A 12687-nucleotide genomic window follows, 5' to 3' on the forward strand; every position below is an offset into this window, starting at 1 on the left:
AGCAAACAATTTTGAGCTGAAACCTCAATTAGTTTCTCTGATGCAACAGAACTGCAAGTTTTATAGACTTCCATCAGAAGATCCTTTTCAATTCTTAACTGAATTCTTACAAATCTATGATACTGTTAAGACCAATGGGGTTGATCCCGAGGTCTACAGGCTTATGCTTTTCCCATTTGCTGTAAGAGACAGAGCAAGAATATGGTTGGACTCTCAACCTAAAGACAGCCTGAACTCTTGGGATAAGCTGGTCACGGCTTTCTTAGCCAAGTTCTTTCCTCCTCAAAAGCTTAGTAAGCTTAGAGTGGATGTTCAAACCTTCAGACAAAAAGAAGGTGAATCCCTCTATGAAGCTTGGGAGAGATACAAGGAACTGACCAAAAAGTGTCCTTCTGACATGCTTTCAGAATGGACCATCCTGGATATATTCTATTATGGTCTGTCTGAATTATCTAAAATGTTATTGCACCATTCTGCAGGTGGATCCATTCACCTAAAGAAAATGCCTGCAGAAGCTCAAGAACTCATTGACATGGTTGCAAATAACCAGTTCATGTACACTTCTGAAACGAATCCTATGAGTAATGGGACGCTTATAAGGAAGGGAGTTCTTGAAATTGATACTCTGAATGCCATATTGGCTTAGAATAAAATATTGACTCAGTAAGTCAATATGATCTCTCAGAGTCTGAATGGATTGAAGGAATCATCCAACAGTACTAAAGAGGCATCTTCTGAAGAAGAAGCTTATGATCCTGAGAACCCTGCAATAGCAGAGGTGAATTACATGGGTGAACCCTATGGAAACACCTATAATCCCTCATGGATAAATCATCCAAATTTCTCATGGAAGGATCAACAAAAGCCTCAACAAGGCTTTAATAATGGTGGAAGAAACAGGTTTAGCAATAGCAAACCTTTTCCATCATCCATTCAGCAACAGACAGAGAATTCTGAGCATAACCCATCTAGCTTAGTAAATATAGTCTCTGATCTATCTAAGGCCACTGTGAGTTTCATGAATGAAACAAGGTCCTCCATTAGAAATTTGGAGGCACAAGTGGGCCAGCTGAGTAAAAGGGTCACTGAAATTCCTCCTAGTACTCTCCCAAGCAATACAGAAGAAAATCCAAAGAGAGAGTGCAAGGCCATAGATTTGACCATCATGGCCGAACCTACAAGGGAGGAGGAGGACGTGAATCCTAGTGAGGAAGACCTCCTGGGACGTTCAGTGACCAATAAGGAGTTTTCCTTTGAGGAACCAAAGGAATCTGAGGCTCATCTAGAGACCATAGAGATTCCATTGAACCTCCTTCTGCCCTTCATGAGCTCTGATGAGTATTCTTCTTCTGAAGAGAATGAAGACGTTACTAAAGAGCAAGCTGCTAAGTACCTTGGTGCAATCATGAAGCTAAATGCCAAATTATTTGGTAATGAGACTTGGGAAGATGAACTTCCCTTGCTCACCAATGAACTGAATGCATTGGATAGGCAGAACTTACCTCAAAAGAAACAGGATTCTGGTAAATTCCTAATTTCCTGTAACATAGGCACCATGACCTTTGAGAAGGCTCTATGTGATCTGGGGTCAGGAATAAACTTAATGCCACTCTCTGTAATGGAAAAACTTGGGATCTTTGAGGTGCAAGCTGCCAGAATCTCATTAGAGATGGCAGACAACTCAAGAAAACAGGCTTATGGACTAGTAGAGGACGTGCTAGTAAAGGTTGAAGGCCTTTATATCCCTGCTGATTTCATAATCCTAGATACTGGGAAGGATGAGGATGAATCCATCATCCTTGGAAGACCCTTCTTAGCCACAGCAAGAGCTGTGATTGATGTGGACAGAGGAGAGTTGGTCCTTCAACTGAATGAGGACAACCTTGTGTTTAAAACTCAAGGATCTCTTTCTGTAACCATGGAGAGGAAGCATGAAAAGCTTCTCTCACTGCAGAGTCAACCAAAGCCCCACAGTCAAACTTTAAGTTTTGTGTTGGAAAGCCACAACCAAACTCTAAGTTTGGTGTTGAACCCTCACATTCAAACTCTAAGTTTGGTGTTGGGAGGTTCCAACCTTGCTCTGATTATCTGTGAGGCTCCATGAGAGCTCACTGTCAAGCTACTGACATTAAAGAAGCGCTTGTTGGGAGGCAACCCAATGTTATTTAATCATATCTATTTTATTTTCTTTTTGTTATTTCATGTTTTATTAGGTTGATGATCATGTGGAGTCACAAAAACTACTGAAAAATAAAAAACAGAATGAAAAACAGCATTAAAAATAGCACACCCTGAAGGAGGAGCATTCTGGCGTTTAAACGCCAGAAACAAGCATCTGTCTGGCGTTTAACGCCAGAAACAAGCACCAAGCTGGCGTTTAACGCCAGAAACAAGCATCTACCTGGCGTTAAATGCCAGAAACAGGCTACATTTGGGCGTTTAACGCCAGAAACAAGCAGCAGTCTGGCGTTAAACGCTAGGATTGCACAACAAGGGCGTTTTACACGCCTAATTGGAGCAGGGATGTTAAGTCCTTGGCCCCACTGGATCTGTGGACCCCACAGGATCCCCACCACTTCTTCTCTCCTCTTCACACCTTTTCATAACTCTCTTCCACAAATACCCTTCACCAATCACCTTCATTACTCCTCCAAAACCATCATACAACCCACCTACACCCACCCACTCAAATTCAAACCATCACTCCTTCCTTTTCACACATCATAACCACCTAAAACCCCTTTGACCGAACCATTCACACACCTCCATCTCCTCCATTTTCTTCTTCTTCTACTTACTTCTTTCTTCTTTTGCTCGAGGACGAGCAAACCTTCTAAGTTTGGTGTGGTAAAAACATTGCTTTTTTTTTCATAACTATTTATAGCACCTAAGGCCAGAGACATCCTCATTGAAGAGGAGAAGTCCATCACTAAGAAAAGGATGGAGCAAACAAGAGAGCATGGATCTCAACAAGAGCATGAGGAAATTCCTCACCATGAAATCCCTGAGATGCCTCAGGGGATGCACCTTCCTCCACAAAACTATTGGGAGCAAATCAACACCTCCCTAGGAAAATTAAGTTCCAACATGGGACAACTAAGGGTGGAGCATCAAGGGCACTTCATCATCCTTCATGAAATAAGAGAAGATCAAAGAGCTATGAGGGAGGAGCAACAAAGACAAGGAAGAGACATAGAGGAGCTCAAGAGCACCATTGGTTCTTCAAGAAGAGGAAGACGCCACCCTCACTAAGGTGGACTCATTCCTTAATCTCCTTGTCTATTTATTTTACTGTTTTTCGATTTTTGAGCTTTATATTTTATTTATGTTTGGGTCTTCACTATATGATCACTAGTGTCTAAGTGTCTATGCCTTAAAGTTATGAATGTCCTATGAATCTATCACCTCTCTTAAATTAAAAATGTTCTAAAAACAAAAGAACAAGAAGTACAGGGTTTCAAATTCATCCTTGAAATTAGTTTAATTATTTTGATGTGGTGACAATACTTTTTGTTTTCTAAATGAACGCTTGAACAATGTATATGTCTTTTGAATTTGATGTTTATGAATGTTAAATATGTTGGCTCTTGAAAGAATGATGAAAAGGAGACATGTTATTTGATAATCTGAAAAATCATAAAAAATGATTCTTGAAGCAAGAAAAAGTAGTGAATACAAAAGCTTGCGAAAAAAAAGAGAAAAATAGCGAAAAAAAAGAAAGAGAAAAAGAAAAAGAAAAAGCAAGCAGAAAAAGCCAAAAGCTCTTTAAACCAAAAGGCAAGAGCAAAAAGCTAATAGCCCTTAAAACCAAAAGGCAAGGATAATAAAAAGGATCCAAGGCTTTGAGCATCAGTGGATAGGAGGGCCTAAAGGAATAAAATCCTGGCCTAAGCGGCTAAACCAAGCTGTCCCTAACCATGTGCTTGTGGCGTGAAGGTGTCAAGTGAAAACTTGAGACTGAGCGGTTAAAGTCAAGGTCCAAAGCAAAAAGAAGAGTGTGCTTAAGAACCCTGGACACCTCTAATTGGGGACTCTAGCAAAGCTGAGTCACAATTTGAAAAGGTTCACCCAGTTATGTGTCTGTGGCATTTATGTATCCGGTGGTAATACTGGAAAACAAAGTGCTTAGGGCCACGGCCAAGACTCATAAAGTAGCTGTGTTCAAGAATCAACATACTGAACTAGGAGAATCAATAACACTATCTAAATTCTAAGTTCCTATAGATGCCAATCATTCTGAACTTCAATGGATACAGTGAAATGCCAAAACTATTCAAGAGGCAAAAAGCTACTAGTCCCGCTCATCCGATTGGAGCTAAGTTTCATTGATATTTTGGAATTTATAGTATATTCTCTTCTTTTTATCCTATTTTATTTTCAGTTGCTTGGGGACAAGCAACAATTTAACTTTGGTGTTGTGATGAGCGGATAATTTATACGCTTTTTGGCATTGTTTTTACATAGTTTTCAATATGATTTAGTTAGTTTTTAGTATATTTTTATTAATTTTTAATTAAAAACCATATTTCTGGACTTTACTATGATTTTGTGTGTTTTTCTGTGATTTAAGGTATTTTCTGGCTGAAATTGAGGGACTTGAGCAAAAATCAGATTCAGAGGTTGAAGAAGGACTGCAGTTGCTGTTGGATTCTGACCTCCCTGCACTCAAAGTAGATTTTCTGAAGCTACAGAACTTCAAATAGCGCGCTCTTAATTGCGTTGGAAAGTAGACATCCAGGGCTTTCCAGCAATATATAATAGTCCATACTTTGCCCGAGTTTAGATGACGCAAACTGGCGTTCAACGCCAGCTTCCTGCCCTATTCTGGAGTTAAACGCCAGAAACAGGTTACAAACTGGCGTTCAACTCCAAGAGAAACCTCTACACGTGTAAAGCTCAATGCTCAGCCCAAGCACACACCAAGTGGGCCCCGGAAGTAGATTTCTGTATCATTTACTCATTTCTGTAAACCCTAGTAACTAGTTTAGTATAAATAGGACTTTTTACTATTGTATTTACATCTTCGGATCTATCATTGATCAGTTTTATGCTATCTTAGACCTTTATGGGGGCTGGCCATTCGGCCATGCCTAAACCTCATCACTTATGTATTTTCAATGGTAGAGTTTCTACACACCATAGATTAAGGTGTGGAGCTCTGCTGTTCCTCATGAATTAATGCGAAGTACTATTGTTTTTCTATTTAATTCAAGCTTATTCCTATTCTAAGATATTCATTCGCACCCAAGAACATGATGAATATGATGATTATGTGACGCTCATCACTATTCTCACTTATGAACACATGCCTGACAACCACTTCCGTTCTACATGAAGATGAGATAGAATGAGTATCTCTTGGATATCTAATACAGGGGACCGAGTCTGAGATATTAGAGTCTTCGTGGTATAAGTTAGAACCCCTGGACGGCCATTCCTGAGATTCGGAAAGTCTAAACCTTGTCTGTGGTATTCCGAGTAGGATCTGGGAAGGGATGGCTGTGACGAGCTTCAAACTCGCGAGTGTTGGGCGTAGTGACAGACGCAAGAGGATAGTAAATCCTATTCCAGTATGATCGAGAACCGACAGATGATTAGCCATGTAGTGACAGCGCATTGGACCATTTTCACAGAGAGGACGGGATGTAGCCATTGACAACGGGGATGCCCAATATACAGCTTGCCATGGAAAAGAGTAGGAATGATTGGATGAAGACAGCAGGAAAGCAGAGGTTCAGGAGGAACGAAAGCATCTCTATACACTTATCTGAAATTCTCACCAATGAATTACATAGATATCTTAGTGTGTAGAAATCGTGACGGTTCATTCCTTGGTAACGGTGCTAAAAACTTAATACGCACGTTCATAATCTTAGTTCTTTGTCACAACTCCGCACAACTAACCAGCAAGTGCACTGGGTCGTCCAAGTAATAAACCTTACGTGAGTAAGGGTCGATCCCACAGAGATTGTCGGCTTGAAGCAAGCTATGGTCATCTTGAAAATCTCAGTCAGGCAGATTCATATGGTTATGGATATTCGATAATTAAAATATAATTAAAATATAAATAAAACGTAAATTAAAGATAGAGGTACTTATGTAATTCATTGGTGAGAGTTTCAGATAAGCGTATGAAGATGCTTGTTCCTCCTGAACCTCTGCTTTTCTATTGTCTTCATCCAATCATTCATACTCCTTTCTATGGCAAGTTGTATGTTAGGCGTCACCGTTGTCAATGGCTACATCCAGTCCTCTCAGTGAAAATGGTCCAATGCCCTGTCACTGTATGGCTAATCATCTGTCGGTTCTCGATCATACTGGAATAGGATCCATTGATCCTTTTGTGTCTGTCATTACGCCCAGTACTCGCGAGTTTGAAGCTCGTTGTAGCCATTCCTTCCCAGATCCTACTCGGAATACCACAGACAAGGTTTAGACTTTTCGGATCTCAAGAATGGCCGTCCATGGATTCTAACTTATACCACGAAGACTCTGATTAAGGAATCCCAGAGATATTCATTCAATCTAAGGTAGAACGGAAGTGGTTGTCAGGCACGCATTCATAGGTTGGGAATGATGATGACTGTCATGATCATCACATTCATATTGAAGTGCGAATGAATATCTTGGAATCAGAATAAGCTTGAATTTTATAGAAAAACGATAGTACTTTGTATTAATTCATGAGGAACAGTAGAGCTCCACACCTTAATCTATGGTGTGTAGAGACTCTACCGTTGAAAATACATAAGAACAAGGTCTAGGCATGGCCGAGAGGCCAGCCCCCATAAAGGTCTAAGATAGCGTAAAACTGATCAAAGATGTCTAATACAATAGTAAAAGGTCCTATTTATATCAGACTTGTTACTAGGGTTTACAGAATTGAGTAAATGATGCAAAAATCCACTTCTGGGGCCCACTTGGTGTGTGCTTAAGCTGAGCATTGAGCTTTACACGTGTAGAGGTCTTTCTTGGAGTTGAACGCCAGTTTATAACTTGTTTCTGGCGTTTAACTCCACTTTGCAACCTGTTTCTAGAGTTTAACTCCAGAATGCAACATGGAACTGGCGTTGAACGCCAGTTTGCGTCATCTAAACTCGGGCAAAGCCCTGGATGTCTGCTTTCCAACGCAATTGAGAGCGTGCCATTTGGAGTTCTGTAACTCCAGAAAATTCACTTTGAGTGCACGGAGGTCAGAATCCAGCAGCATCTGTAGTCCTTCTTCAACCTCTGAATCTGATTTTTGCTCAAGTCCCTCAATTTCAGCCAGAAATTACCTGAAATCACAGAAAAACACACAAACTCATAGTAAAGTCTAGAAATGTGATTTTTAATTAAAAACTAATAAAAATATACTAAAAACTAATCAAATTATATTGAAAACTATGTAAAAACAATGCCAAAAAGCGTATAAATTATCCGCTCATCACAACACCAAACTTAAATTGTTGCTTGTCCCTAAGCAACTGAAAATTAAATAGGATAAAAAGAAGAGAATATACTATAAATTCCAAAATATCAATGAAACTTAGCTCCAATTAGATGAGCGGGACTAGTAGCTTTTTGCCTCATGAATAGTTTTGGCATCTCACTTTATCCATTGAAGTTCAAAATGATTGGCATCTATAGGAACTCAGAATTCAGATAATGTTATTGATTCTCCTAGTTCAGTATGTTGATTCTTGAACACAGCTACTTTATGAGTCTTGGCCGTGGCCCTAAGCACTTTGTTTTCCAGTATTACCACCGGATACATAAATGCCACAGACATATAACTGGGTGAACCTTTTCAGATTGTGACTCAGCTTTGCTAGAGTCCCCAATTAGAGGTGTCCAGGGTTCTTAAGCACACTCTTCTTTTGCTTTGGACCTCGACTTTAACCGCTCAGTCTCAAGTTTTCACTTGACACCTTCACGCCACAAGCACATGGTTAGGGACAGCTTGGTTTAGCCGCTTAGGTCAGGATTTTATTCCTTTAGGCCCTCCTATCCACTGATGCTCAAAGCCTTGGATCCTTTTTATTACCCTTGCCTTTTGGTTTTAAGGGCTATTGGCTTTTTGCTCTTGCCTTTTGGTTTAAAGAGCTTTTGGCTTTTTCTGCTTGCTTTTTCTTTTTCTATTTTTTTTCGCCATTTTTCTTTTCTCTCTTTTTTCTTTTCTGCAAGCTTTTGTATTCACTGCTTTTTCCTGCTTCAAGAATCATTTTTATAATTTTTCAGATTATCAAATAACATGTCTCCTTTTTCATCATTCTTTCAAGAGCCAACATATTTAACATTAATAAACAACAAATTCAAAAGACATATGCACTGTTCAAGCATTCATTCAGAAAACAAAAAGTATTGTCACCACATCAAAATAATTAAACCAGTTTCAAGGATGAATTCGAAACCATGTACTTCTTGTTCTTTTGTAATTAAAACATTTTTTATTTAAGAGAGGTGATGGATTCATAGGATATTCATAACTTTAAGACATATACACGTAAACACTAATGATCATGTAATGAAGACACAAACATAAAGCATAGTAAACGAAAAAACAGAAAAATAAATAGACAAGGAGATTAAGGAATGAGTCTACCTTAGTGAGGGTGGTGTCTTCCTCTTCTTGAAGAACCAATGGTGCTTTTGAGCTCCTCTATGTCTCTTCCTTGCCTTTGTTGCTCCTCCCTCATAGCTCTTTGATCTTCTCTAATCTCATGAAGGATGATGGAGTACTCTTGGTGTTCCACCCTTAGTTGTCCCATGTTGGAACTTAATTCTCCTAGGGAGGTGTTGATTTGCTCCCAATAGTTTTGTGGAGGAAAGTGCATCCCTTGAGGCATCTCAGGGATTTCATGGTGGGGCAGTTTCCTCATGCTCTTGTTGAGGTCCATGATCTCTTATTTGCTCCATCATTTTCTTAGTGATGGGCTTGTCCTCTTCAATGAGGATGTCTCCCTCTATGTCAATTCCTGCCAAATTACAGAGGTGGCATATGAGGTGAGGAAAGGCTAACCTTGCCCAAGTGGAGGACTTGTCAGCCACCTTGTAAAGTTCTTGAGGTATAATCTCATGAACTTCCACCTCCTCTCCAATCATGATACTATGGATCATGATGGCCCGGTCTATAGTAACTTCAGACCGGTTACTAGTAGGAATGATTGAGCGTTGAATGAACTCTAGCCATCCCCTAGCCACTGGTTTGAGGTCATGCCTTCTTAATTGAACCGGCTTGTCTCTTGAGTCAATTTTCCATTGAGCTCCTTCCTCACATATGTCTATGAGGACTTGGTCCAACCTTTGATCAAAGTTGACCCTTCTTGTGTAGGGGCGTGCATTTTCTTCCATCATTGGCAAGTTGAATGCCAGCCTTACATTTTCCGGACTGAAATCTAAGTATTTCCCCCGAACCATGGTAAGCCAATACTTTGGATTCGGGTTCACACTTTGATCATGGTTCCTAGTGATCCATGCGTTTGCATAGAGCTCTTGAACTATTAAGATCCCGACTTGTTGAATGGGGTTGGTGAGAACTTCCCAACCTCTTCTTCGGATCTCATGTCAGATATCCGGATACTCATTCTTTTTTAGCTTGAAAGGAACCTCAGGGATCACTTTCTTCTTAGCCACAACTTCATAGAAGTAGTCTTGATGGACCTTTGAGATGAATCTCTCCATCTCCCATGACTCAGAGGTGGAAGCAATTGCCTTCCCTTTCCTCTTTCTAAAGGTTTCTCTAGCCTTAGGTGCCATAAATGGTTATGGAAAAACAAAAAGCTATGCTTTTACCACACCAAACTTAAAATGTTTGCTCATCCCCGAGCAAAAGAAGAAAAAAAGAAGGAGAAAAAGAAAAAGAATGGAGGAGATGGAGGAAGAAGGTGTATTCGGCCAAGGGTAAGAAGAGAGGGTGGTGTTGTGTGAAAATGAAGAAGGAAAGAGGGGTTTATATAGGGGTGGGATGGGATTTAGGGTTCGGCCATTAGGGTAGGGGTTTGGAGGGAAAAGAGTTTGAATTTTGGAGGTAGGTGGGGTTTATGGGGAAGAGAGGATGGATGTGAGTGGTGAAGAGGTGATGGGAAAGAGTGATTGAGGTGATTGGTGAAGGGTATTTGGGGAAGAGAGTTATGAAAAGGTGTGAAGAGGAGAGAAGAAAATGTGGGGATCCTGTGGGGTCCACAGATCAAGTGGGGTCAAGGACTTAACATCCCTACTCCAATTAGGCGTGTAAAACGCCCTTGCTGTGCAATCTTGGCGTTTAACGCCAGATTGCTGCTTGTTTCTGGCGTTAAACGGCCAAATGTAGCCTGTTTCAGGCGTTTAACGCCAGGCAGATGCTTGTTTCTGGCGTTAAACGCCAGCTTGGTGCTTGTTTCTAGCGTTAAACGCCAGACAGATGCTTGTTTCTGGCGTTTAAATGCCAGACTGCTCTCCTCCAGGGTGTGCTATTTTCAATGCTGTTTTTCATTTTATTTTTGATGTTTCAGTAGTTTTTGTGACTCCACATGATCATCAACCTAATAAAACACGAAATAACAAAAGGAAAATAAAATAGATATAATTAAATAACATTGGGTTGCCTCCCAATAAGCGCTTCTTTAACGTCAATAGCTTGACAGTGAGCTCTCATGGAGCCTCACAGATGATCAGAGCATTGTTGGGACCTCCCAACACCAAACTTAGAGTTTGAATGTGGTGGTTCAACACCAAACTTAGAGTTTGACTGTGGGGGCTTCGGTTGACTCTGCAGTGAGAGAAGCTTTTCATGCTTCCTCTCCATGGTTACAGAAGGAGATCCTTGAGTTTTAAACACAAGGTTGTCCTCATTCAGTTGAAGGACTAATTCTCCTCTGTCCACATCAATCACAGCTCTTGCTGTGGCTAGGAAGGGTCTTCCAAGGATGATGGATTCATCCTCTTCCTTCCCAGTGTCTAGGATTATGAAATCAGCAGGGATGTAAAGGCCTTCAACCTTTACTAACACGTCCTCTACTTGTCCATAAGCCTGTTTTCTTGAGTTGTCTGCCATCTCTAATGAGATTCTGGCAGCTTGCACCTCAAAGATCCCAAGTTTCTCCATTACAGAGAGTGGCATTAAGTTTATTCCTGACCCCAGGTCACACAGAGCTTTCTCAAAAGTCATGGTGCCTATGGTACAGGGTATTAAGAATTTGCCAGGATCCTGTTTCTTTTGAGGTAATTTCTGCCTATCTAATGCATTCAGTTCATTGGTGAGCAAAGGAAGTTCATCTTCCCAAGTCTCATTACCAAATAATTTTGCATTCAGCTTCATGATTTCACCAAGGTACTTAGCAACTTGCTCTTCAGTAATTTCTTCATCCTCTTCAGAGGACGAATACTCATCAGAGCTCATAAAGGGCAGAAGGAGGTTCAATAGAATCTCTATGGTCTCTAATTGAGCCTCAGATTCCTTTGGTTCCTCGAAGGGAAACTCCTTATTGGTCACTGGATGTCCCAGGAGGTCTTCCTCACTAGGATTCACGTCCTCCTCCTCCCTTGTAGGTTCGGCCATGATGGTTAAATCAATGGCCTTGCACTCTCTCTTTGGATTTTCTTCTGTATTGCTTGGGAGAGTACTAGAAGGAGTTTCAGTGACTCTTTTACTCAGCTGGCCCACTTGTGCCTCCAAATTTCTAATGGAGGACCTTGTTTTATTCATGAAACTTACAGTGGCCTTAGATAGATCAAAGACTATATTTGCTAAGCTAGATGGATTCTGCTCAGAATTATCTGTCTGTTGCTGAGTAGATGATGGAAAAGGCTTGCTATTGCTAAACCTATTTCTTCCACCATTATTAAAGCCTTGTTGAGGCTTTTGTTGATCCTTCCATGAGAAATTTGGATGATTTCTCCATGAGGGATTATAGGTGTTTCCATAGGGTTCACCCATGTAATTCATCTCTGCTATTGTAGGGTTCTCAGGATCATAAGCTTCTTCTTCAGAAGATGCCTCTTTAGTACTGTTGGATGATTCCTTCAATCCATTCAGACTTTGAGATATCATATTGACTTGCTAAGTCAATATTTTATTCTGAGCCAATATGGCATTCAGAGTATCAATTTCAAGAACTCCCTTCCTCTGAGGCGTCCCATTACTCACAGGATTCCTTTCAGAAGTGTACATGAACTGGTTATTTGCAACCATGTCAATAAGTTCTTGAGCTTCTGCAGGCATTTTCTTTAGGTGAATGGATCCACCTGCAGAATGGTCCAATGACATTTTAGATAATTCAGATAGACCATCATAGAATATATCCAGAATAGTTCATTCTGAAAGCATGTTAGAAGTACACTTTTTGGTCAGTTCCGTGTATCTCTCCCAAGCTTCATAGAAGGATTCACCTTCCTTTTGTCTGAAGGTTTGAACATCCACTCTAAGCTTGCTAAGTTTTTGAGGAGGAAAGAACTTGGCTAAGAAAGCCGTGACCAGCTTATCCCAAGAGTTCAGGCTGTCTTTAGGTTGAGAGTCCAACCATATTCTAGCTCTGTCTCTTACAGTAAATGGGAAAAGCATAAGCCTGTAGACCTCGGGATCAACCCCATTGGTCTTAACAGTATCACAGATCTGCAAGAATTCAGTTAAGAACTGAAAAGGATCTTTGGATGGAAGTCCATAAAACTTGCAGTACTGTTGCATCAGAGAAACTAATTGAGGTTTCAGCTCAAAATTGTTTGCTCCAA

At 40.5% G+C, this 12687-nt stretch overlaps 2 non-coding genes across 2 annotated transcripts; one reads left to right on the forward strand and one right to left on the reverse strand.

Moving 5' to 3' along the window:
- Positions 1-295: 295 nt before the first annotated feature.
- Positions 296-403, reverse strand: LOC148578205 (small nucleolar RNA R71). The gene has a single exon (XR_015904571.1). It is a non-coding gene; the product is annotated as a small nucleolar RNA R71 (small nucleolar RNA).
- An 11877-nt stretch (positions 404-12280) lies between these two features.
- On the forward strand, positions 12281-12388 carry LOC148578206 (small nucleolar RNA R71). The gene has a single exon (XR_015903777.1). It is a non-coding gene; the product is annotated as a small nucleolar RNA R71 (small nucleolar RNA).
- Positions 12389-12687: the final 299 nt, after the last annotated feature.

The sequence above is a fragment of the Arachis ipaensis genome, chromosome B1 (genome assembly GCF_059453495.1).
Source record: "Arachis ipaensis isolate K30076 ecotype BB chromosome B1, ASM5945349v1, whole genome shotgun sequence".
NCBI classification, from domain to species: Eukaryota; Viridiplantae; Streptophyta; class Magnoliopsida; order Fabales; family Fabaceae; genus Arachis; species Arachis ipaensis.